A 26597-nucleotide genomic window follows, 5' to 3' on the forward strand; every position below is an offset into this window, starting at 1 on the left:
GACCTCAAATTTGCCTTTAACCTAGCTTAAGGTTTATACTGCAGTTCTCCATCAATGATGAGAATGTGGGGAGTAGGGGAGAAGGGCTCCAAGGAGAAGCTAGCATATTGCAAAACTCTTACTGTTATGTGCATTCATTAAGAACAGTAAATTTAGATTCTTGCTCTCATCAAAAATTTAAAAGTTAGGCAATATCTAGTCTCTTGTCATCTCTGTGTAAGTTCAGTGTGATCCTGATAATGGGTATTTGGTAGCCTCTTTTAGGGAGATTTAAGTCACATGGAAACTTTTTATCCCACCATTTCCCCATCCCCTTTACCAAATGCTTAATTTTCTTCTAAGGCAAACCATAGATGAAGTGTGTAGAGGGAATTTTTTTAACAAAGAGAGAAGCCACCCCGTCCCACCCTTCACAAAGCATACATTTTAGAAAGCATATAGTTTGACTCTTATGACCCAAATGTGGTAGAGGAAAACCCCCCTGAATTTGTCTTCTGTGAGACGATTCTACGGGCATGAGACAGAATTTTACTCTGTGATAGTTTATTGTACAAACTGTTAATGCAGCCCTGGTGTTTTGTAGATTTGGGTTTTGTAACCATTCGACGACTTTGTGGAGCATCTGGCAAGTTTCTCTTCTCTTTCCTGGAGGTAGAACTTGGACTCATATTATCAGGGGCGAGCCCAGTTTTGAAAGCTCTCCAGTCACCCTTTTGCTTTTTGTGTCTTTTTATTTCTTCCCACTTTTCTTGCTAAATATGTACTGTAAACTGTGCTTGTAGAAAGGTATGGGAATATTTGGTAAAAGAGAAGTAGAGGAATTAAAAATCATTCCACTAAAACGGTTTAATTTGTGCCTTTGCAGTTAAGCAGTGTTCCTGGTTAACAGAAATACCCTTCGGCTACTCGGGATTTTGGAAGGTTGGAGGGCACTCATTTGCACATAAATAGCCATTAACTGATAAGTTCCCAGAGGTCTCCTGTTGCATGTTAGTGGTTCTGACCTACTTAGCTAGTTTAAATTTGTTTTACAGAATTATTATCATTCTATCCTTGGCACTTAAACTTTGTGATTAATGCATGCCTCACAAGACAATTAAAGTATAATTACACCGTTGTAGCGGTTTCCTATCACGGTGCTATTCTTACAAAGATCTGGAATTTGCAAATATTAGAAGAATTAGGGTTTTGATATTTATCACTTTTGCTGTTATTAAGTGATTATGCTAAAGGGGACCCTTTTATGTCTGAAGAATAGATTTGAGAGCGGTGTGTCCTATTTATTATTAAACACTAGTATTTGTTAGTTGGAAATGATTGTGTTATTTGGGCTACTTTAGTATGTTTTCTAGATTGACACATCATAGGCCTCTTCACTCACCATCTCCCAATGTTTATGAAATACATTAGCACCATTTATCCTTACAGAAGTTGTGTTGGGTCAATGTTGAGAGACAGAAGGGCTGCAACTTATTGGGGACCCTGGCACATTAGTTGTGTTGCTTCTGCACAACAAGCCGTGCTCGCTCTAAAAAGGAGTACTTCGGACTAGAAGAGGTTGACACACTAAGGTGCGAGTGGTCCTGCATGAGCTGTCGTTGTGCTTCAAAAATCCTTTACATTTATTGAGGCCTGCAAAACCACACGAGTAGGCTGCAGACACCATACGTAGCGTGCCAAGCTTAAACGCAGATACTTTGCCCACTTCTTGATGTGATGTATCCTATAAATTCTCTCAACTGTTGACATCCAACATTCAATTATTTCTTGATTCTTTTAAAATGTTGATGTGTCTTATAACTCTAGGCACCTGTTTTGGATTTCATTTCTGCCATATTTACTATTAGATCTGTGGTGTGTTACCTTACACCTGCCTCTTCAGTGGCCCCTCTAGAGGCCTCATAATGGAAACCGTAGATTTCTATTGAAGGAAATTTCTACTTTGCTGAGGTGTTAAAATGGAGCCATAAAACAGTTCATTTTCCCAACATATATTCACAAAATTTGGAAAACAGAAGTTGTGTTCTGTTCTGTGGAATAGTTACAAATGAAGATATAAATCCGGTTCTTCAGGGAACTTCAGAAACCTTTTCTGTAATTATTTCTTGACATTAGTTTTTGTTTTCGGGATGGCAGGTCGCAGTGAGATCTGGCAGGAAGTCCCTCTGTGTAGAAAGTGCTGGCCATTCTTACAGCCTGGACACATTTGTGGCAGTCAGCTACCACTCCGTCTGGAGCCATTTAGTTTCCTATATTGTTTCCTTGTTATGTCCATTAAAAAAAAAACAAGCAATTCTAAACCATTTTTATTGAAGACTGAGGTCAAATGGACACTCTTTCAAAGGATGGGGGTCGGTAGGCGACAGAAATAGGGACTGCTTTGTGACGATGATGCGTTTTCACATTCTCCAAAGGGAAATGGTTACCCTGCAATAATCCCGTCTAATGAACTCCGAAAGCCATGGATCGTCCCAGCCCTGGGTAGATTAGGTGGAGACTTGCTTCAAGGAGTGGAATTTATGAAATGTTTGCTGCATCCAGCCAGCAGAGCCGCTATAATGCAGCTGCCTCCTCAGTGGTTTGCTTTGATCCTGTGGAATGAAAGGACAGGAGGATCAGCTCAGGTCTAAATGAGATTACAGCTGGTTCTGCAGCTTATCTGGTCTATTGCCAACTAGTGTGGCTTTGCACATCCTAAGGGGTTTACAACAGCAACTGTTTATTGAGTATCATCGGTTTACTCAACACAAGCAGGCTAATCCTTCCCAGGCTCAGCATGTTGTAGAATTGTGCACGAGCCAAACCCAAAGCTGGGGTAGCCAGACCCTCCAGAGCCCTTTGTCTCACTCTGTATTGATTTTTACCTGAGTTAAAATAGTAAGGGGGGGGGGGACAAAACACCCCAAACCAATAACCAATCCTATTGTGAACAAGAGGCTAATCTTCCCAACAGCATCTGTTAACCCTAGAAGGGACCACAGTCTTCTTTTTTAACCTTTTCTAGTCAAGTCAAGTCAAAGGATTTTCTAGTTTTGAATTTTGAAGACCAAGATCAGAAAAACAGCTTAAAAGATCTTATGAGGCATTCCGAGTTTAAATGCTCGAGTCCCTTTCAGTAGTGCTGCAACCAGTGCCTTTGTACGTAGTACATGAGGTGGCCCGTTTCTAAATACTAAAGCGCCTGCTCCTCACGAAGGACTCTCATTACCAGATGCTTTTCACTGACAAGGGTAGTAAGGAATCTACTCTCCCAACTACTTTGTGCATTAACGATGTTCTTTGACAGTAACCAGGGCTGAGGTGCAGTCCAAGAGTGACACCGGCGGTGATTGCTATGTGTCCGCTTGCCTGGGCTACAACTCTCATTGGCATGGCAGGTATGCAATGATGTGGTCATCTTACACTCTGTGATCTGATTAGATCATCCTGTTTTTGCATAATAATGCCATTATTCATATAACACCTTGGTCTTTGGGTCCTCATCATGCTGATAAGTAAGGACTGGGTATATTTTGTTTTATAGTCATTTTGCAAACTGAAATTATTATTTATACAGCAAACAAAATAGTTCAGATCATACCTGTAACCTCAAGGAAAAGAACTCAACGGGCAACGTGAATGGTGCTTTTGTCTTTTCCTTGGTGGTCCTTTGAACGGTGGTATGTTACTTAACAAATACAAGCTGCTTACTAGGAGGAAATAAACCTTTGAGGTGCTGTGGGTTGGGTGTTCAGCTGTTAACCTCAAGGTCAGTAGTTCAAACCCAACAGTTGTTCCAATGGAGAAAGATGAGACTGTCTTCACCTATAAAGATTTACAGTCTCAGAAACCCTAGATAAATCTTTGTGAATCAGAGATGATTCGAAGGCAGTAGAGTTTTACTTATTTTTATTATAAAGATATAAGTTATAACTAAATATATGTGTGCTTAAGCCTCAAGTTGATTTTGTATTAGGTACTTTTTCACCTTTATATATAGGACTTTAATGATTATGGTCTGATTTTGAGTACAAATCCTCAGTATGATTTGTAGTAGAAAATTGCTTTGGAGTCAGGCAAGCCTGAGTTAGAATACCATTCTCATTTTTTATAAGTCACATGATTTATCCTCCCTCGCCAGTTTTTGGTGATCAGTCTTGGTGATGATAATATTTACCTTGCAATAGCTAATTAACCCAAATTAAAAATAGTTGAAAGTAACAGTCTTCACTCAGGTTAGTTAGTCACTTAGGAACTCAAGGGCATTGAAAATCATGTGCACAGCATGCTTGTAATACTAGTGATGATATTTAAACGTTATGTTGTAGCAATCGTAACAGCTTTGCTCTGTATCTCTGGATCCCAAGCATCCTTTGCCATTTTGACAGGTGGGTCATCTGGGGGGGATGGGTCAACAGGCTGCCAGTGAAAGTATCCTTCTGTGAATGCACTGCAGAAGCTCCTAGGAAACACGGGAGTATGAAACTTAGACTAGCTTAAACTTCCTAAGATGGCCCCAAAAGTAAACTGTTACTCAGGGTTGGTGGCTAGGTTCTATTCCTTTCAGCTTGAATGATTTTTCAAATGCTTCATATTTAGTAATAGATGTGTTAATAGTGTCAGCTATCTTAATTGCTAAGTAAAAGACAAGGTGAACTGGTTAAGAAGAGTTTAGTGATCCCTCAGTGTACTTTCTCCTAATTGGGAAAGAACATGTATTTTCAGCTATATATAAGCACAAAAATGTTACCATGGAAACATTTGTAGGCTTTCTAAGTGTGGTATGATGGAATCAGCTATGACTGATGTTTATCTTAAACACATATCTTGTCCAATATTTAAACCTAATGGACAAGATGTGTCACGGTTGAAAATGTAATATTTATCCAATCATTTCTATTCTCTCAAGCCTGGCTCTAAAGCAACAGGTTGCACTCAGAGCAATAAATTTTAGTGCATTTGCAGATAGAGGCTATTGGTGGTGATTGCTTAAACTCTTTTTGCTCAGTCATCTGAATGGTGCAAATCAAAGCATTTTGTCACACTGTGAGAAGTTGCACCTAGATATTGCTTCCTGCACATGCGGGTCACCATATAAATTACACTCACAGTTTTACAGCGGAGCTGGTGTAGGAAGTTAAATTGATACTCAGTGGTGGAGCTCATAAAACATTTTCCTGTTAACAAGACTAGGCAGAGTTGACATTGTTGATGGTGGATTCCATCTAATAAACCACTGGTTCTAACCATGTTTTTACTGTATATCTTAGTTTTCTAGTGCTGCTATAGCAGAAATACCACAAGTGGATGGTTTTCACACAGAGAAATTCATACTCTGAACACATTAGAAGGCCAGATCCAAGGCGCCAGCTCTAGGTAAAGGCTTTCTCTGTTTTCTTTGGAGGAAAGTTTTGGCTCTAATAAGCTTCTGCTCCCGGCAGTCTCTCTCTTTGGCATCTCTCTTCCCTACCTCTGCTTCTCTTGGTTGTTTCATCTCTTTTATTCAGGCAGTTCCCCGAATGAGGACGAATTCCATTCCTAAATCTGGCTTTAAATCAAATTAGTATGTGGATCCTAACAGTACGGCACAGCTCCTGTGAAAGGTCTGTGGGCCAAATGTCTGTCTGAGTACGTAGCGTACCTGTGCGTTAAAAGGAGCCCGGTGGGATTGGGTTACAGGTTGGGTGACTAATGGCAGTCAACAGTTTGAATCCACCAGTTGCTCTGTGAAAAGAGATGAGACTTTCTGCTCCCATGAAGCTGACAACTTGGATGCTCTCAGGGGCAGTTCTGTTCTGTTTTCTCGGGTCACTGAATTGGAATGGACTCGATGGCAGTGAGTTCCGCTTTTACTTTCAGATACACTGAAAGAGCTTTAACGTGTTGGTAGAGTAATAATAATAATAATAATAATAATGTTTTGATGAACATCACAAAGTAATGCCCGTTTGTTCCTAGGAGCCATCATATGTACCTCGGCCTTTTTATATCATTGGTTTCACAGATATGGTTCCTAACTATGGATTATAAATAGATGAAGCTGCCCACTACCTGCATCTCAAAAGTGATTAAGACACACCCTACACTAGTCTTCCATCACATACATAACAAAGACTGCCCAGTTCCAAATGGGATTGTAATAGCAAGTATACCAACCCCCCCCAAAAAAAATCAAACGCACTGCCCTCCAGTTGATGCTGATTCATAGCCACTCAATAGGACAGGGTAGAATGTCCAAGACTAGAAAGGCCAACCCAATTTTTCTTCTAAGAGATGCTGGTGACTGCAAACTGCTGACATTTCAGTTAGCAGTCCATTGTGTAACCACCATGACACCAGGGTGCCTTAACTGCAGGTATAGAGGTTGGGATCCTTTACACTGTTTCAGAGGGGATGATGATACAAGTTTAGCGATTCAGCAGTTTTCTTGAATGACACAAAAGTCGCTCTACTCTCTATCGTACCTGATGCTGAGAAGCGTAGAAGTAGGAGGTAAAACTAGCAGAACATCACGTTCAGAAAGATGAAGAATTGCCAGAATAAAACTCTAGCTCCATGAGTACCTACTTTGTAAAGAAAAACACTTAAGTTTCTAAAAAAATCTTATATTCTGTATCACTGCTGGAAATGTGCAAATATCTTGCTATGAAAATATGCAAGCGACACCTTCCTTATGGAATCTTGTTTGCATAGTTTTAAGTAGATTACCCTTTCTGAAGGGAAAGCAGTTTTATACATAATTACCATGTTGTTTGTTTCCTTAATTCTAGGAAGTTGCATTCCTATGAAGACTATGCTTTATCAAGGGTTGCTCATTGTGAACCACAGTCATAGTCAATCTAAGTATTTTTCCACTGATGGTCATTCTCAGGGGCTGACTGTCTTCTAGGTGCTTCAATAGGCAATGAAGAAGACTATTTGAAATACATGTGTTTGCGTTGCAGAATGAGATGAAGCATCAGTTTCCTTGTTGGAAAGCAAATATGGTCCATATCCAGTTAAACTTCACAAGGTGCTCACAACAGAACACTACTTTGTTACTCTCAGCACAGGCCTGTACTGTATCCTGTGGTGCTGCGCACCTATCCTGCAGCAGTGGCCAAGCTCAGTGGGTGGCCCTCCTGCCTTTCTATATTATTCTGTGAGATTTTACACTTTGACATTGTTTTATTCCAGCATACCGTATATACTCATGTATAAGCTGAGTTTTTCCAGCACATTTTTTATCTTCCACTTTTTAAAATCATTTTATTGGGGGCTCGTGCAATTCTTATCACAATCCATACATACATATATTGTGTCAAGAACATATGTACATTTGTTGCCATCATCATTCTCAAAACATTTGCCTTCTACTTGAGCCCTTAATATCTGCTGTTCATTTCCCCCCTCCCTCCCACCTCACTCGTACCTCATGAACCCTTCATCATTCATAAATTATTATTATTTTGTCATATGTTACACTGTCCAATGTCTCCCCCTGCCTTCTTCTCTGCTGTCCATCCCCCAGGGAGGAGGTTATATGTAGATCCTTGTAATCAGTTACCCCTTTCTACCCCACATTCTCTCCACCCTCCAGGCATCGCCACTCTTACCACTGGTCCTGAAGGAGTCATCTGTCCTGGATTTCCTGTGTTTCCAGTTGTTATCTGTACCTGTGTACATGCTCTGGTCTAGCCAGATTTGTAAGGTAGAATTGGGATCGTGATAGTGGTGGGGGAGGAAGCATTTAAGAACTCGATGAAAGTTATATGTTTCATCGTTGCTACCCTGCACCCTGACAGGCTCATCTCCTCCCCACAACCCTTCAGTAAGGGAGTGTCCGGTTGGCTACCATTGGGCTTTGAGTCTCCACTCTGCACTCACCCACATTTACAATGATGTGATTTTTTTGGACCTTGATGCTTGTTACCTGATCCCTTCGACAGCTCGTGGTCACATAGGCTGGTGTGTCTCTTCCATGTGGGCTTTGTTGCTTCTGAACTAGATGACCACTTATTTATCTTCCAGATGCTGTATCTTTTGATAGCTGGGCACCATCAGCTTTCTTCACCACATTTGCTTATGCACACATTTTTCTTCAGCAATCGTGTCGGGAAGGTATGCATCCTGGAATGCCAATTTAATAGAACAACATGTTCTTGCATTGAGTAAGTGCTTGAGTGGAGGCCCAATGTCCAGCTACTGCCTTAATACTAAACCTATAAATATACGCACATAGATCTTTTCCCCCACACTCTTATATGCATATATTTACATATGTACATTCCAGTCTTTAGACCTCTATAAATATCCTTTGTCACCTAGTTCTTTCCTCTATTTCCTTTTACTTTCCTCTTGTCCCACTATCATACTCAGCCTTCATTTGGGTTTCAGTAATTTCTCTTGGTTACCTTGCCCTTGCTGAATCCCTACCAGACCACTCACACCCTTCTTGCTACTGATTTTGGATCACTTATTGCTCCCCTGTCCCTGGGTTGGTCAGCACCACCTCCTTGCCCCCTCCTCCCCCTCTCCCGTGTCCTCCTGGAATCATTGGTCCCATTGTTTTCTCCTCCAGACTATTCATCTGGTCTGTCTTATCTAGATAGCTCTGTAGAGATAATAATATACATCAAAAATCAGGCCATAGCAAGATAGACAATGAGTGAGAACACAGTTATGACAACAAAAATGGAAACCAATTACCCATAGAAGAATAAATTAATTAAAAGAAAAAAAATTTTAAAAGAAAGGAAAACCTGTAACTAGATCAAGGTCTGATTTTTGTTCTCTAGGCGTGTCCTTCAGTCAGGTCCAATGGGGAACCATGCTTTGCCCCAGAGTCTGTCCTTTGTACTCCCTCGTGAGCTCCCTGCTCTGCTCCCACGGTTGCTCTGCCACATACTTTTAGTGGTTTGCCTCGGTGTCAGTCTGGGACAATCCCAACACTGAGTCTCCAGTGTTGTCCCCCTTACGGCTCTGGGCCATCGAGGGACGGCGTGTCTCATAGTGGGATCAGCCATATTGTCCACTCTGCCCATTGGCTGTTCAAAGCGGGGATATCGTCCTCCAGGATTGATGGGTCAGGATGACTAGCACAATTTTTAATGTAATTTTTGCGGTGAAATTAGGTGCCGCGGCAGATATTTGGGTCGGCTTATTCTGAAATATAGACGATATATGTGAATTTTTTTAAATTATGATATGAAATGAACTTTTTGGATTTACAGATAATGTTACCAATGTATATATATGTATGTGTGTGTGTGCATATGGAAAAATATTAATGGTATAGGAAAAGCCTATGTGGCCCTCAGCACCAAAAAGGGAACTTAACCTAATAGCCATCATTATTCACTGGATAATCTTTTTAAAAAAAATCATTTTATTTATAAAACTCTTATCACAATCCATACATCCATCCAGTGTGTCAAGCCCATTTGTACATTTGTTGCCATCATCATTCTCAAAAAATTTGCTTTCTACTTGAACTTTTGGTATCAGCTCCTCATTTTCCCCCTCACTCCCCATTCTCCCCCCTCATGAACCCTTGATAATTTATAAATTATTATTATTTTGTCATGTCTTACACTGTCTGATGTCTCCGTTCACCTACTTTTTGTTGACTTCCCCCAGGGAAGAGGTTATATGTAGATACTTGTAATCGGTTCCCCCCTTTAACCCCAGCTTCCCTCCACCCTCCCAGTATCGCAACTGTCACCACTGGTCCTGAGGAGTTTATCTGTCCTGGATTCCCTGTGTTTTCAATTCCTATCTGTATCAGTGTACATCCTCTGGTCTAGCTAGATTTGTAAGGTAGAATTGGGATCATGATAGTGTGGGGGGTTGAAGGAGGGGGCAGCATTTAAGAACTAGAGGAAAGTTGTCTGTTTCATCATTGCTGCACTGCACCGTGACTGGCTCGTCTCCTCCCCATGACCATTCCGTAAGGGGGTGTCTAGTTGTCTACAGATGGGTAATCGTTTAGCAACTTTGCCCCACCCCCCTAAAGCATCCTTCCCTTTGAAGACCTAGAGTGTAAATGTAAGTAGCCTGTCTAAACTGTCTAAAATTAAGATGGTTTAAACAATATTAAATGCAGGTTTGTGCTAAGTAAGGTTGTACCTTACTCTTAAAAGATTGCTTCTTTTTTTAATGTTTGTGTGTGAATTAGGCAGGGGTGGGGGTGGGGTTACATGTCAGACCATCAATGTATTCAAGATGTATTCAAGAATTCAAACCAGTCAGGCACCCTACTCCCATACTATCCCATCCTCTCTCCCCTGATTTCTACTTAAGGACCTCCATCATTCCCAAGTCAATACTGTCAGCCATCTGGTCCCTTGCTCTCTCTTTCCACTCTCTTCCATGAGGACCTGCAAAGTCTGTTCCATTTGTATGCAAGTAAAAAAAAATATTTCTTGATACATGGACTAGCACATCTTTTTTCTAGGGAAAATTCTGATTAAGATTTTCTCTTCTGTTAGCTAGTAATTGGAAGGGTGAGAGCAGAGTAGATGGAAGAGAGGGAGAAAAGTGAGGATGAGAAACCAAGAAGGTGTGTTTAGCTTGTATTTAGTACAAAGTGATATTAAATGGGAGAAGATAGGAGAAAAGGCATGGACTCTAACTAATGTGTTTCATGCATGGAGGTTAGACCCTTGGAGACTCATGAAAACTTGTTTTCCTCCTCGTAAAAATATACACACGGTCACAAAAATTGACACATAAATCTGAAGGGTTTTCAGACACCTAAGCTTATTAAGCTGGGGCTCCAGCATACGAACAAGTAACTGTGGTGTAAGTGTGGCATGAGGCTGGGCCGTGCTTCCTCCTGTTAAACAGAAAGTCACGGTGAGGTGGAGCCAACTCTGCAGCAACTCACCAAAACTACAAGGCTTAAGGATGTTTCCCAGATTCACTGTTGCACTGTGATGGTGACTAAGTTTTTAATTATATGAGAGTGTGGTTATATGAGAACAAATCTAAAAATATTGCTTCTAAGGTTCCAGTTCATGCATTCACACCGGTTTATTCCATGCAAAACATGTTTCAACCTGTGCCTTCAATCAGTAGATGACTGTAGACAGTTGCCATTGTAATGCACTAGTCTCAGTCTTGTTAAGGTGCCTTTGAATAAGGGGTTTAATCAAAACTAGCTTCTGAGGGCATCTGCTGGGCCAGTTAAATTCAAGACAGAGAGGTCAGCCAGGAAGGGTACAGTGAGCGTTCCTTGGGACACGAACGGCACAACATTGATACATTTTCTTGAATGACAGACGGTCACAGGGACTTCGGAAGACATTTTAAGAAAATTGAAAACTGGATTGGTAAGGAAAAGGCTAGGAAAGTTGTTTCAAGGAAATTTTTCTATCATGTCAATGCATCTGCTTAATCTTGAAGTGCTGTCCAAAAAGTTCACTGGTGAACTGTACTCCCTCCTTCCTGCATGTCTGACCTTGCCCCTCCAGACTTTTGTCCCCCCAATACTGAGAACATTGAAAGGAACATGATTTGAATACCTCCTGAAAGCCAAGACTTCCCTCTTCACTTGAAGTAAATTGAAGAAGGCAAATATAAAGAGCTGGAAACATCACTTTCAGAAGTATATATAGACCTAAATGGAGTATAAGTCTAGAAACAATAGTTTCACATTTTGATGTTCTTGTTTAATAAAGGTTTCGCTGATTTTTATAGCGATACTTTTTGACTTACTGTCATATTTTTGACCATGAAATTTCTTTCGAAAGCCTTTATTTGTTTATTGATTTGAGTTTTGAAATCTGAAGGAAATAGTATTGGAGGTGTAATGAGATTTTTTTCTTTTGATGCATTATTGCAATTGTCATGGTCAGTAGTCTATTGTTACATAATTTTCTGTTTCTTGAGTATGAGAGAAATATTGAAGATCCTGATGCTTAAGAGGTTTAAGAAAAATTGTTTATCAAAGAATACTTTCCCTGATGCATTAGCTATTGTAATTATACATTGGTACAATCTGTTGACATAGAGTTGGATTTGATTTAAATGGAAGGGAGAAAGAGAGACACTGGACATTTTCAGTATTTATTGATATACCTAGTCCATTAAGGTAAATTATGGAGCAAATTCCACTGTGACAGGAACATTTGGGTTGCTGGAGTTAAGCATCAGTCATCATTACCATTAGACTCTTTTCAGGAATTATTACCACCAATTAGGAAAAAGTGCTCACAAATGGAATTTAGTCCTAGCTTACTTGTTGTGCAGTATTTGACCTCAAAAATGTTTTGAGTCTTTACAAATGACCCTTGTATTCTATGGAAGCAAAACACAAAGTAACAGAATGCATCTAGTAAGAGGAGATACAAGGAGCCCTGGTGCTGTAGTGGTTAAGCATTGGACTGCAATCCACATTGTGGGCAGCTCGAAACTGCCAGCAGCTCCTCGAGAAAAACTGGGCTTTTTACTCCTGTAAACAGTTACAGTCTCGTAAGCCCACAGGGGGTGGCCATGAGTCAGTATTGACCCGATGGAAATAATGATCTCAGCTGTAGTTAGAGAGAGGTGCCGTGGATTGTCAGAGACCCTGCTGAAGTGAGGGGGGTTAAGCTGTTTGGGAAGGTGATTTTATTACCTTAGCTTTAAAAGATGGTATTCTTAGTAGTGTCATCTTTAAAAACAGTAACTCTTAATTCAATTCTCTGTCATCAAGTTGATTCTGACGCATGATGACTCCATAGGACAGACTAGAACTGCCCCGGCGGGCTTCTAAAGCTGTACACCTTTATGGAAGCAGACAGCCTCATCTCTCTCCCTGGGAGCAGCTGGTGAGTTCCAACTGCTTACCTTGTGGTTGGCAGCTAACATGTCACTCATTATGCCACCAACGCTCCTTCAAAAACAAACAGAATCAAAACGCACTGCCATTGAGTCTGTGGCAACTCAGCGACCCCATTGACAGGGTAGAACTGTTCGTATGAGTTTGAGTCTGTCACTGTTTATGACATAGAAGGCCCTTCTCGCTCCCTGGAACAGCTGGTGAGTTTGAACCGCGGACCTTGCAGATCACAGCCTAACGTGTAACCACGACGTCACTAGGGCTCCTGATCATACCCAATGAAAATTAAAGTGAAGATCATTCCTAAGAATACCTGAACAATATTAGTGAACTATAAATGCAAAAGGAAGTGAACAAAATTTGATTACAGTAAATATGGTAATGCACGTAAAACTTCTTAATATATATATTTGATTTAGATGGCCTGTGCTGGACAGGTGATAAAATAACTAATGTTGTATTTCTACAGATGATCCTTACTTTTGCATTTTGCTCTTCTAAAAAATGAGAGTCTAGGAGTTCTATAAAGTTGTGGGGAGCTCCTAGGAAGTATAAAACAGCTATTTTGTCTGATAAGTTTGTCTTTCAGATACCAGTCCCCTTTAGAAAATAGCTCCATCTCCTTAACCGTTTGTGTCCTTCAAGAAGCAGCCAGGGCTCTTTTCCCTGGCAACCTGATTTTGACCCCTCCTCCCGTAGTGCCAACAATGTAGGGTGTCGGTGGCCGATGTTCTGCAAGTCCAACCCTGGCCACTCTCCTGAGGTGGACTGCGGCCTCCGGGGGAGACTGCACTGTGCAACCTTTGGGTTAGCAGCCAAGCATCTTAGCCTTCTGCACCATCTAGGAACTCTAGGCAGTATATACTGACGATGAAGAAGCTATTGTTTTTGTTAGTCTGGTTCTCATTTGCATGAAAGCCCTGTGTCTTCCAACCCCCACCAGAGTATCAATTCCTTTATGCTTACTCAAAGTGTTTTTCCTCATTGTGTATATGTGTACCATATAATGGCACCTTTTAGAAAAGTATAATAAGCGATGCCAAAAGTTGCAGTGTGAAAACCAGTCCTTTTATTATGCTCTTGGACTCTATAGGTCAGACATTTAGAGAGCACGAATCACTCATTTCTGCTGTAGCACAGCTGGGGCCTCATCTAGGGTGATTCAATACCTGGGGGTAATTTAGAAGGCTTGCTGGAAAAGCTGCGGCAAGAGGAACCTGGGTAACTTCTTCACTCACATGTTTGGACTGAACTAGAGTGGCCGAATGACAGACAGCTGGGAGCGTTGGCCCGAGTGCTATCTGCTACCTGTGATCCCTCCTGCAGGATGGGTTCAGGGTAATTGGACTTCATACATGATAGCTGCCCAAGGCTCCAAGTGTAAGTTTTCCCAGTGAATAAATCCAGAGCCCCATGGCTTTTAATTAGTAACCCTTGGATGTCACACAGTGGCACCTCTGTAGCACGCTATTGGTCAAAGCAGTTTAAATATGCCAAACTCAGGTGGAATGGAGATAGACCCTACATTTTGGGGGGAAGAGGGGAAGAGTATCCAAGAATTAGTGGCCAGGTTTTACAATTACCATAGTGTTCAATAAATGATGGAATGATGGAGAAAGAGAGAAGGAAGAGGAAAATGAGAGCAGAGGGGATTTAATTCCACCAATAATTGGCTCTGTTGCTACTAAATCAGATTGGAGATCTCTATTCTAAAATATTGGCTTAGATTGTGAATAAATGTATGCTGATTTCCCTTTTTTGGGGCCACTAAGCCTTAAGAACTGCCCCCACCTCCCACCTTCTTGTATGAGAATTCTATTCATAATTTAGCTTATGGATTTTAGGTATAAGATCTAGTACATATGTGCTTGCTCATGAGTTGGAATTGACTCCATGCCAATATTTTGTTAACTTGTCTTTTAATTTGCAGTTGAAGAGGAAGAGACCCATATTTAAAATCCAAAAAAAGCATTATGACCACATGGGATTATAAATTCCATTGAGAGACTACAAAGTCTCACCTATGTGTACCTTTAACGCCAAGGACAAAGATCCTGAATTGTGATCTGTGATCTTACCCATGCATAACTTACGATCTTGCAGCAGGCAACTCTGGAAACTGACTAATTTCATATTGAATCTATAATCTCTCCTCTCTCACTTTCATCCGTAACCGTGTACACATATATTTGCTATTGAATTTGGAGGATTAATTCCTTGAAATGAGAGCAGTAACAGAATATATGCAGTACAGGGGTGTTGTAGCATAACCCCTTTGGAAATGAGTCGTCATGGTTGGGTGGTGATTGCTATTGAAATGTACATGCTTTGAGAGCAAGGATAATATTTAGATGGTGGCATCTAAAACATTGACTTGAGTTCATATGCATGGAAATTTAACAGGTCCCTAAGTCATGACAACTGCCTGGCTGTAATTTCTTATGGAATGGCTGAACGACAGACTGAGCAGGGCTCATTGGCCCAAGTGCCGCCTGCTCCCTGTGGCCTCTCCTCCAGGATGGTTTTCAGTGTTATTGGACTTCAGACATGGCCACTGCTCACGGCTCCAGTCAAGCCTCGGTGGTAGTCTTTATCCTCAACCATATTTTTGAAGACATCTTGTGCTGTAAAACCTAAAACTTTCCATCCAGCATGATGCTTTCTCTTTGGTCCTTTGTTTTATGTTCAGAATGATTGTTTTGATTATAGGTTGAAACTGTTTCCCAAACACAAAATAAATTGCAAAAACAGAAGTGCAGAAAACCCTGTTCGACTAGGACAGTGCAGTAGAATGCTTATTTGCTGAGAAGTGTGGTGTGGTAATAACATTACTGCTTGTTGTTCAGACATGCTTAGATTGGTCTTCCCTGCTTACTCTGATTAGTTACGTGTGTAGGGTGGAATTCAGGCATTGGAAATGTGGGTGGGTGTGTCTCAACCATGCGTTGTCATGAGTAGCTTAGGTTATATGGTTATTCATACACTAAATCACATACATATACTCATATGCTAAATCACATACATTAAAAGGGGTACCCAAAAAAGCCAGAAACACCACCCCCAAGCTATATATTGAATTTTTTTAACAAAACAACCTTATCACCTTCAAAGTACTCTCCATTACATTTAATACATTTGTCAAATCTGCTATGCCATTCTTGGAAAGATTTTCAAACATAGCTGACATTTTGTTCCTCACCAAATTGCTGTGCTTTCGTGTCTCTCTTCGTTAATGGAAACAAAAAGAAGTCACATGGAGGGAGGTCAGGTGGGTAAGGTGCATGGGGTAAGAGAGGTATACTGTTTTCTGTCAAAAACTGGCACACTGAGATGGCTACATGAGTAGATGCATTGTGGTGGCAAAATTAGTCCCCATCTGCCACAAATCAGGCCTTTTTTGTGGCACAGTGTTACGCAGTCTTTTCAGAACCTCTAGATAGAAAGCTTGATTAACAGTGTGACCTGGTGGAACACACTCCAAATGTACTATCCCCCTCACATCAAAAAAACAAATGAGCTTCATTTTGGGGGCGTACCCCCTCATCCACATACTCACTGGTTTTGTAGTATTTGACTGTTTGGATATATTAGGACACCAGTCAGTCCTTAAAATTCTAGTGTATATTGGGAGCAAACAGTCGAGTTTATAAATTGTATTTTTGTCACTCCCATAGACATTCTTTACTTATGGATGGCACGACCCTTCATGACTTGTTCCTCATTAATACTCCAGTTACATTTCCCATGACTTGTGCCCTTGACCTCTGGTTAATGCTAACTTTGGGATTTTCCCTCAGTGTCATTCAAATTCCTTCTATGCTTTACTTGTTTCAACTTCCTGAAACTATTTTTGCATCGTTTTCCAATTAGGTAATACAACTTCCATAATTTGGCAATGATGTGTCTCCTCCAACAAGCCTGTGTTGAACCCCGATTTGTACTGTTACTTTTCTTATTCATTATAGCAGTCTGTACATCCTTCCATGTTAGCACTTAATGCATTTGGTGAATTCTTCTTGCCTGTTTCTATTGAACTGTGCATGCTTTAAGAGCAAGAACAATATTCAGACAGTGATACCCATCGTGACTCATGTTAATAGGCAGTGAAGTGTTCATGCAAATGAACGGAGGTATGAGGCAGACTAGTTCTTGAGAATAAATGTACTCTTGGACTCTAGGTCCTGATTTTAAAAAATTTCTTACACATTGGTACTTAAATTTCATGTTTCTAAAACAAATTATATTCTTCTATACCAATTAACTCTACCTCTTCACTTCCAGTTTCTTATCCCTACCTCCCTAAAAAACCAAACTTTATCAATGACAGCACTCTTTTTCATAAAATGCTAAATAATTTCTGTTGCTCTTATCTCATAAAACCTATCAAATTGCATATTAGCTCAACCACAGATGTTTATAGATTCTTAAATTTCTTACTAGTTCTTCTTTCTTTCCTGCATTACTGCTTTAATTGCATCACTCCCCAAGTCAAACTTTTTTAGTGGCTCCTTACTATTGTCAAACCGGTCTTTGGATGGGGGTGGGGTTTGTTTGTTTTTTGACAACAGAATCCACTTTAGTCATTTTTATGTTTCTGGCATCAGACACAGTGACTGACAACAAATTAACATCTAATAAAATTAAATGAAGAAAGTAACTGTAATTGAACAAATGATGTTCCATTTTTATTATTAATTTCATTATCCTCTAATGTTCCTGTCCAATTTTCACATGCATATGAGGTTATTAAAAAATACCATGGGGGGTGAGGAGGAGGGAGGGATAAAAAGAGGAGCTGATCCCAAAGGCTCGATGGAAACTAAATGTCTAGAAAAGAACAATGGAATATATGTACACATATGTCGGATACAATTGATATATGGATTTTAACAAGAGTTGTAAGAGCCCCTGATAAAAGGATTTCATATATATATATTACCATGGCCTGGGTCAGGTGCACCTCAGCCCACAAAGTATCATCCTTGCTTCTCAGAACTTTAAAGAGATCTTGTGCAGCCTAGGTAGAGGTAGACCTTAGAGGCAAGGATGCTGAGACTTGTTCTCACATCCTTTGGACCTGTTATTAGGAAGACCAGTCCCTGGAGAAGAACAGGAGGCTTTGTAAAGTGAAGGAGGCAACAGAAAAGAGGAAGGCACTCAACAAGATGGACGGACACAGTGGCTACAACACTGGGCTCAAACAGAAGAACAGTGGATGGTGAGGACGGTGCAGACCTGGGGGTGCTTGGTTCTGTGTTCACAGGGTCACTTTGAGTTGCAACTGACTCCAGCAGTTTCTCACAACAACACTTCTGTGGCGCGATCAGGTAAACTACAGACTTCTGACCACCAGGCTGGAGGTTCTGACCCACCAGCTGTCCTGCAGGAGAAAGATGAGGCTGTCTAGATTTACAGCTTCGGAACTGAAAGGTTCACAACCTTGGAAACCCTATGTAGGGGCATTATGAGTTGACATAGACATGATGTCAGTGGGTTTGGATTGTTGTTTTTAATGTTCATGTAAAAATGCCATTATAGCTAGAATGGTTGTTTTCATTTTCATTTCCAAACACCTTATTCTTTAATGTGTTAATTTTAAGATGTAAATTAAGGGATGCTCCTGCTTTCCTGGCTTGTCGCTCCATTTTGGTTTTATCCACAGTCTTTCCCATGGCTTCCAAGACTTTACATAACTGGCCTGCCAGAAATCAAACTGGGTTAAGAAGAGGATGTGGCCCGAGGGGTGTCAGGTAGATCTGGGCTGAAAGCAGAGAATACAAGAAAGAGGTTTACCTGAGCTTTCTGGACCATGCAAAAACATTCTACTGTATGGATCACAATGAATTATTGATAAAGTTGCAAAGCGTGGGAATTCCAGGGCACTTAAGTGTTCTCACGCGGAAACAATACAAACACCCAGAGGCAATTGCTCAAACGGAACCAGAGGATACTACGTACTTTTGAATCAGGAAAGGTTTGTGTATCTGGATCTTAGTGTTTCACCATACTTAGTACCCGCCATTATTATTGAGCAAATACTCCAAGAAGCTGGAAAACATAGCATCAAGGTTGGAAGAAGACTAATCTGCGGTATGCAGATGACACACCTTGTATGCTGAAAATGAATAGATTTTGAAGTGCTTATCGATGATGTAGCTCAAAGATTGCAGCCTTCAGAATGGATGACACCTTCACACTGAAGAAATAAAATATCCTCCCTACTGGACCAACAAGCAGTCTCATGAGACATGCAGAAAATGTTGACATTGTCAAGGAGTTCATCTGACATGGATCCACAGTAAAAAAAAAAAAAAATCAACTTACATGTTGCCTTTGGGGAAATCTGCAGCAAAGGTCTCTTTAAAGTGTGAAAAAACAAGTACGTCACTTTGATGACTAAAGTGGGCCTGCCCCAAACGACGGCATTGTCATTCCACTTGTGTAGATGTGAAAGCAGAAGGAGGAATAAGACCAAAGAAGAATCGATGCCTTGAAATTACTGTGTTGGTGAAGAGTATTGAATATACTGTGGGCTGGGAAAGAATGAAGAGGTATCTCTTGGGAAGCTCCTTAGGAGCCAGCATAGTGAAACTTCTTATTACGGGGGATATGCTATAGGGGAAGTGGTCCTGGAAAATGACACCAAGCTTGGTAAAATAGAGGGTCGGTGAAACAGACTCCCAAGAAGATGGCTTGACACGGAGGCTGTGCCAATAGATTCCAACGTAACAGCGATTTTGACGATGGTGTGGTGCAGGACCGGGTAGGGTTTGGTTCAGTTGTACATTGGGTGGCTCTGAGCTCGGACTGATTCGACACCACAGAACAACAGCAACACATGATCTGGGGCCCTACTGACTCATATACTCCATCTGCTGTGCTTCCGTCACAGTGGCCTGGCGTGCCAGCCCCACTGGCTTCATTCTTTGAACTCTGGAAAGGAGGGCAGCCTCAGTAACTTAGCACCTGCTGTTTGTGTCTTTTCTCCAGGAATGTCTTTTTCCTGAGATAAGCTTTCTTCTATTGCTTTATTTAGGTTTGCTCAAATATTATATTATCAAAGTATTTCCTGATCATCCTAGTTGAAATATTATCCCTTCTGACTCATCCCCTTACCTGGCTATTTATCCCTAAAGCTTACCAGTACCTCTTATGTCATACTTTATACGTTTATTTAAGAATGTAAGCCCAAAAAGGACCGAGATTTTATCTAGTTACTTTTATATATCTATCATCCATTGCACATGAAATTTACACATGTTGAATTGGGAGAAAATGAACCAAGGCTGTCATATACCTTTGTGGTCTTGCATTTTTCCTTTTTGCCTGGTGGCCAGCCATTACCTCTCCTTTGACACTCTAATCTGTCCATTTTCTTCTGCTTGCCTCAAGGATCTTTTATTCTCGGAATCATTGTAAAACCTGTAGTTTGTTTTACAGTTTTGCCTACAGGATTGAGAAGTAGTTCTCGGTGCTCTTCTAGAATTCCACATGAAATTGAAGTTGCTACTCCAAGTGCAGCTCAAAGTTCTATAGCTGATTTCCTATATATTACAAGAATTAAATGGGATACATTCAATAAATATAGCCATTACTGTTACTGAATAATCATGCCTATTCTTAACTTTGTTCATTTCATCCTAAACTTGTACCCACTTACATAAACTTGTTTCTGATTCATAGTGACCCTATAAGACATAAATCAGTGGCTCCTTCCAGGTTCAAAGGCTGTAATCTTTATGGAAGGAGCTGTGGTGGTACTGTGGTTAAGCTCCTGGCTGCTCACCACAAAGCTGGTACCCCACCAGCCACTCTGCATGAGAAATGTGGAGTGATCTACTCCCATCAGGATGTGCAGCCTGAGAGATGTTCTGGTACAGTTATGTGCTGTTATATAGGGGCACTCAGAATTGACTCCACTGGCAATGAGCTCATTTGATTTTGATTCATCTTTACAGAAGCCAACTGCCCTATCTGTCTTCCAGGACCAGCTGTTAGGATCCAACCATCGACCTTTCATTTATCAGCCAAGCGCTGTACCACTGCCCCTACCACCAGGCCTTCTTAGTCAACCCCATAGGGTTAATTCCAGGGGAGCACCTACTCCTCAGAGATGAACTAGCAGCAGCCTATAGAATCTTAGGCGATTGGGTTCAAATTTAAAACAGACAGTAGACTTGGGTCCCAACCCTAAAGGTGTACTAAGATCTTGAGTGCCACTAGGTCATTTGTTTTTTTAGAGAAGTCTTCAGAGGATTTTGATTGATGGTCAGAATTGAGAACTACTGAGGTGTAGGTCTGTGTTACAAGTGCACCATAAAATATAACTAAAAAAACCAAACTGATTAGAGATACATAACCAAAAAGCAAACCCATTGCTATCGAGTTGATTTCGACTCATAACAATCCTATATCTGCTTCCCGAAGCTTTGTAAATCTTTACAGGAGCAGTCAGCCTCAACTTTCTCCTGAAGAGTGGCTGGTGGGTATGAACTGCTGACCTCACAGTTAGCACTCCCACTGCTTCCCCAACATCACCACCAGTGCTCCTCTAAGAGATGCATAATCACCTGTAAATGTGAGCACAAGATTAACACAAGGGATATTTCTGTAAGTCATTGTTTTTATTGATATTACTTCCATACTAATGGTAACCATTGGTTTTGGGGTAAAGGCAAGAAACCTCATATTTAATTGTATAAAATCACAAGACTGCCTTGCTATAGCCATGCTTGGTTTGGTAGGTTTATTACTACATTCCTGATTTATTCTCATTCCCCATTCTTGAAAATTAATTCAACTGTGGGCTACCAGAACATATTAAATAATCACACATCATTGACCTTTGGAATCTCCATACAATGGCTGGCACTTCCCAGGAGTGTCAAATTTTTCATGTGTGTGCACCTGGATTGGCTGTTATACTGCTTTGTAGCACTCTGCCTTTATTAGGAATTTACCATGTGAATGAGAGAATATAGCATTGTGACATTTGAAACATGGATTATTTATTTGGTATTTGAAATGTCGCAGTTACATAATCTGTCAACTTGCAAAGAAGGTGGAGTCTAGCCTGTCAATCAGGTCATAGTCAATGAGACCTCTGTGTGAGCATGGCCTTCTCCTGAGGATTCTGGAAATCCTATCTTCCTCCCTGGAGGGGGGACATTCCTGTTGACAAGCCACATGGAGCTCTGCTGATAGAACCAGAGCCCTGGAGCTAGAGGAGCCACATGGATTCCCATGCCAGGGCTAAGATGCTTCCATCACCACTGGATCCACAAGACTTTCTACCTGCTGGTCTGATCTTCCTGTGTTCGGTGTCATTTCATGGCTGTGTGAGTCCAAAGAGGAATTTATGGAATGGTATTGACAAGTGGGTTAATATTGGACTTTGGGATTTGATCTGGAATCTATCGAGTAGTATCGGCATATTGGGTAATATTGGACTTAGAGGCTTGATCTGAACTGGGATCGTTTCTTAATGTATAATTGCTCTTTGATATAAATTTCTCCCTCACACACACACGCGTGTGTGAATTCGTTCTCTAGTCAGCCCAGGCTAACACATGAAACAACTGTGGCATGATGATTACTACTTTAGCCTTGGAAACTGGACTGACTTTCTGGGTTCAAATCCTGCCTCTACAACATGGCCTGGGAAATTCGCTCGTCTGTGTACATAAAATGCAGGCAATTCTAGGATTGAATTAGTTAATAACAGCTCAGAGCAAGAGCCTAGGCTAGGCTGGTGTACAGTTTCAGTAAATATGAGATTTTTGGTTGACTGTAATAATGCTTCCATTTACTGAATATCTCTAGCAACAAATGAAGAAATGGCCATTCTACTAGCGTTTAGGAGAGTGGAATTAATATGTGCAAGGGCAGTGAATTATTGTAACTCTTCTAACCAAAGTTTCGAACTACCACCAAATATGGGTCTGATGAGAACAGTGGTTTTCAACCTTTCTAATGCCATGACCCTTTAATAACAGTTCCTCCTGTTGTAGTGATCCCCCCCCCAAACCATAAAATTATTCTCGTTGCTACTGCTATGAATCGGGTGACCACTGTGAAAGGCTTGTGTGACACCCCACCCCCAAAGGGGTCATGATCCACAGGTTGAGAACCGCTGGATTAGACGGTAGGGGGAAAGATTGATAGGATTCACCAGTGAGTAATTGTTAACAGAATTCCCTGGAGTGCCATTCTACTGCATATAAAATAAGCCTTCGGAGAAGCAGGAGGAGGGAACTCTACCAGCAAGAGTCAGGAGTGAAGCACATCCTCTGGACCCAAGATCCATATACAGTGAACTTCCTGAATCCGAAAGATCGCTAAACCGTCAGAGGAGCAGCAGCAGAGCCAGGAGCCAGAGCATGGAATAGTGTGATGGACTTCCCAACCTAGGGAGCAAATAAAGCCGATTGCGTTTGTACGGAAGACTGGTTTGTGTGCCTCTGAGCACTTCATTGGGGGAAGTTGGACTAGCTGACCCACAGAAGTGGAGCTGAGTGCCTTTGGGCTGAGGCTTGCTGGTTTGACTCCCAACGGGCACCTGCATCAGGGAACTGTGTTTGCTGGCCCACAGAATCTGAGCTGAGTGCCTTTGGGTTGGTGCTTACAGCTGCTGTATTGGAGAAAGCTGTGGCAATCTGCTTCCATGAAGATATAGCTTTGGAAGCTACAGGCCAGGCCAGTTTTTCTCTGTTCGAGGTTGCTCTGGGCCAGAATCAACTCAGTAGCAACATGATGTTTCAGACATATTTTGTGTTTTCTTTTATCTTGCTATCTCTAGGACCATCTTTTAATATTTGCATTTTTGTAAATATACTTTAGGTGGTGATCATATGTAATGCGTTAATTTATTTTTCAGTTATGCTTGCATAATTTGTTTTCTGCTCCAGAAGAAATGGTTATGTCCCACTATTTTGGCTATAATACAAAAATTTTATTTTCTGTTCAGACTCCTACTTATCACCCTGACTTCTTCGTGTTTAGAGCAATTATTATAAGGTCTTCAACTGCCTTGTTTTGAGTTAAAAAAAGCAGATAATCCTTCTCATCCAAATAATAAAGAGCTTGAACATTTAAAATATCTAGCAGAAGTTCTGCATATTCACAGAAGATATAGCTTCTTCCAACTCCAAAATACTAAGTGGATGCACATTTCCAGAACAAGTCCGCCTTCATGTCAGTGTCTCAGACTTAATTGAAACTTGTTTTTTGCTGGGTTAATGGTACCTCTCTGAATTTCATCACTAGCTTATTTTTTTTTCTTTCTCTTTCTTTTTCCAGATAGGAACCCCCGTCCTGTGGTAGGTCCTAGTTATAATCCCTTGGTGCCTTAACTTGGCATTCTGGAGAGGTCTAGGGTGATGTGTATTTGTTGGCTGTTCTCCATATTGCCTTGAGTACACATTATCCTGGTGTCTTTTCTGATAGTCTTCCCTCCTATTCAATGCTGGTTTCACCCTTGGCTCTTCAAAAAGACTGTTACACGTGGTTCTTGTAGCTTTTTTGTGTTCTTAATTGTGCTAGAATGTCTTTAACCTAATAGGGGGAGCAAAGCTTGCACAGGGATCGATTAATCCTTTATATGGGTGTGTGCGTGTGTGTGTCTCTTGGTGCATAAGATGAAAGTATGGACACCAGAGTGCAATAGGGGTTCAGATAATGGGTGCAGACCTTCTAACCATGTGACCTTGGGGCATATGACTTAGCATCCATGTCATCAGCACTGCTGTCTAACAATGATACCTTGGTTGTCCAAAGGCTCTAAGTGCAAACTTTTCATTACCCGAACAGGAAAATTCAAATAAAAATCTGCTCCGTGTTTGCAACTGCTTGGTAGTCGAACCGAAAATCCAACTTGAAAAACCTGCATGGGAGAAGAGTGACAAGAGTGAGTCACACGTCACGTCTCCCCACGGACCTAGAGGGGTGTGACCCTTCCTTCAAAGTTCGACTCCTGCTCAGACAACATATAGCACTTGTGTTAAAACATTTGTCATTGGGCTTTTGTTACCCTTAATGTGTGTTGAATATTGTAATCATGGTTCCAAAGAAAGTTAGGGACACCAGCAGTAAAGCTAGGAGAACTGTAACAGAACGAAATCGTTGCCAGATTCGAATCGGGCGGCGGCTTCTCTGATTTGACGGCTGAATACAGCATGGCTAACTACGTCACCAACATTAAAAACAAAAAATGACCAAGCGACTAATGTGGCAGAAGGTGTGAAATCGTTATCCACAAAACAAAGCACCCAGACCATCCAAGAGGCCTATTGCTCACTTTGGATTAACCAGATGGTGATGTCATGACCGAGACAGGGATATCCAAGATGGTTAAACACCTCCACAGTGATTGAAAGTCCTGGAAAAATGACTTTATAAGTGTCGTTTGGGGCCCTCAGGACCAATTATTCAGTATGCCACTGTTATGGGAAAATAGATTCAGTTCTTGGACTTTGCGGGGTTCAAACAGAAATTTGGAGTGCACCATGTATTACAACCAAGTTCTACAACCAAGGTATCACTTTATATGGATGTTCCGATTTTTTTCTTATTTTGCTTCATGTACAAAAAGGGTTAGCGATACCCATCTCAGGGTTTTCTGATACTTAAATGAAAAGATCTACTGACACACCAGGACGAATCATAAATGTTACCCCTTCCCAGGGGACAGCTTTTACTTAGGTGAAGAAAATGGCTTATTTAGGAAGAGTGAGGTGCCAGATCTGTTCTTGCCACCCTACTGTATGTTGCATATCATCCGTCAAAACTAATATACTTTGAAAAAGCTATAAGGAATAAAGAGAATAGTGGTATTATTTTACTTGGACTTTGGTGTATCGAAATGTTCTGAGGAATTTTACTATGTTGATGTTGGTAGTTGAGTAAGTTTCCGTGGTTTGATATTAATCCTACTCAGAGCTGAAGCACCTGAGATGGTACTCCAGTTGCTAGTTCACGTTGAAAGTGTCTCAGGTATGTTTTTACACATGGGCCTTTGAGAGAAATCCTACTTAAGGGGAAAGCACATGAGATGGTGCTCTCGTTGCAAGTTGAAGTGTCTCAGGTATATTTTTACACAGGAGTCAGAGCAGACAACAGATGCTTGGTTAGCTTTTAGGAGAATTGCTTGCTAGTATTCTCTTTTCCTTGGCATGTGTACATTTTTTTTAATATTGGGTGATATTTATTATAGCCACATGATTATCCAAGAATTCCAATATAAAGGGCTGAGTCTTGAAGTTATCTAATTTATGCTTATAATGTTTACTCACCTATGCGTAGTCATGGGGCACATAAAAAACAAGCCGATCTTTCCGTAGGGTTGCTCTAGGTGCATGCGCTAGGGAGCACACTGTTCTGTCCATTCCTGCGACACATAAACTGGAAAACACAAGGTCTTTGGAGTAAATGTAACCCTTCCTTCTCATTGTAACCACTAATGATTTTCCTTAACGGAATACTATTACTGTTGAAAGAAATAATTTTCCTGCTTTTGATAAAGTTGGAAAAACTTAAGGTAAAGATGATACTCTTACATTTATGTCCATTTTCATTTGAGGCACTAATTTTTTTTTAATGAGAACAGTAACATGATCGTACATTTGGTTTTAAGTAGTCAGGTGATTGATTCTGGGTTCGTTGCATACATGTTCTCTATTCCAGATTACTGGGAAAATCGCTTGGCACTTTCCTCTTTTACGCCGCGTTGTTGCTAGGGGCCATTGGAGTCGGTTCCAACCCTCAGTGAGTGGCCTGACGCACAACAGAATGAAGCACTGCTGCGTCTTACACATCCTCA

General features: G+C 40.9%; 1 protein-coding gene across 1 annotated transcript in view; it reads left to right on the forward strand.

Annotated features, from left to right (window-relative positions):
• MMS22L (MMS22 like, DNA repair protein) overlaps positions 1-26597 on the forward strand; it is a 131706-nt gene that overhangs the window by 67354 nt on the left and 37755 nt on the right. The window lies entirely within an intron of this gene.

This window comes from Tenrec ecaudatus, chromosome 7 (genome assembly GCF_050624435.1).
Source record: "Tenrec ecaudatus isolate mTenEca1 chromosome 7, mTenEca1.hap1, whole genome shotgun sequence".
NCBI classification, from domain to species: domain Eukaryota; kingdom Metazoa; phylum Chordata; class Mammalia; order Afrosoricida; family Tenrecidae; genus Tenrec; species Tenrec ecaudatus.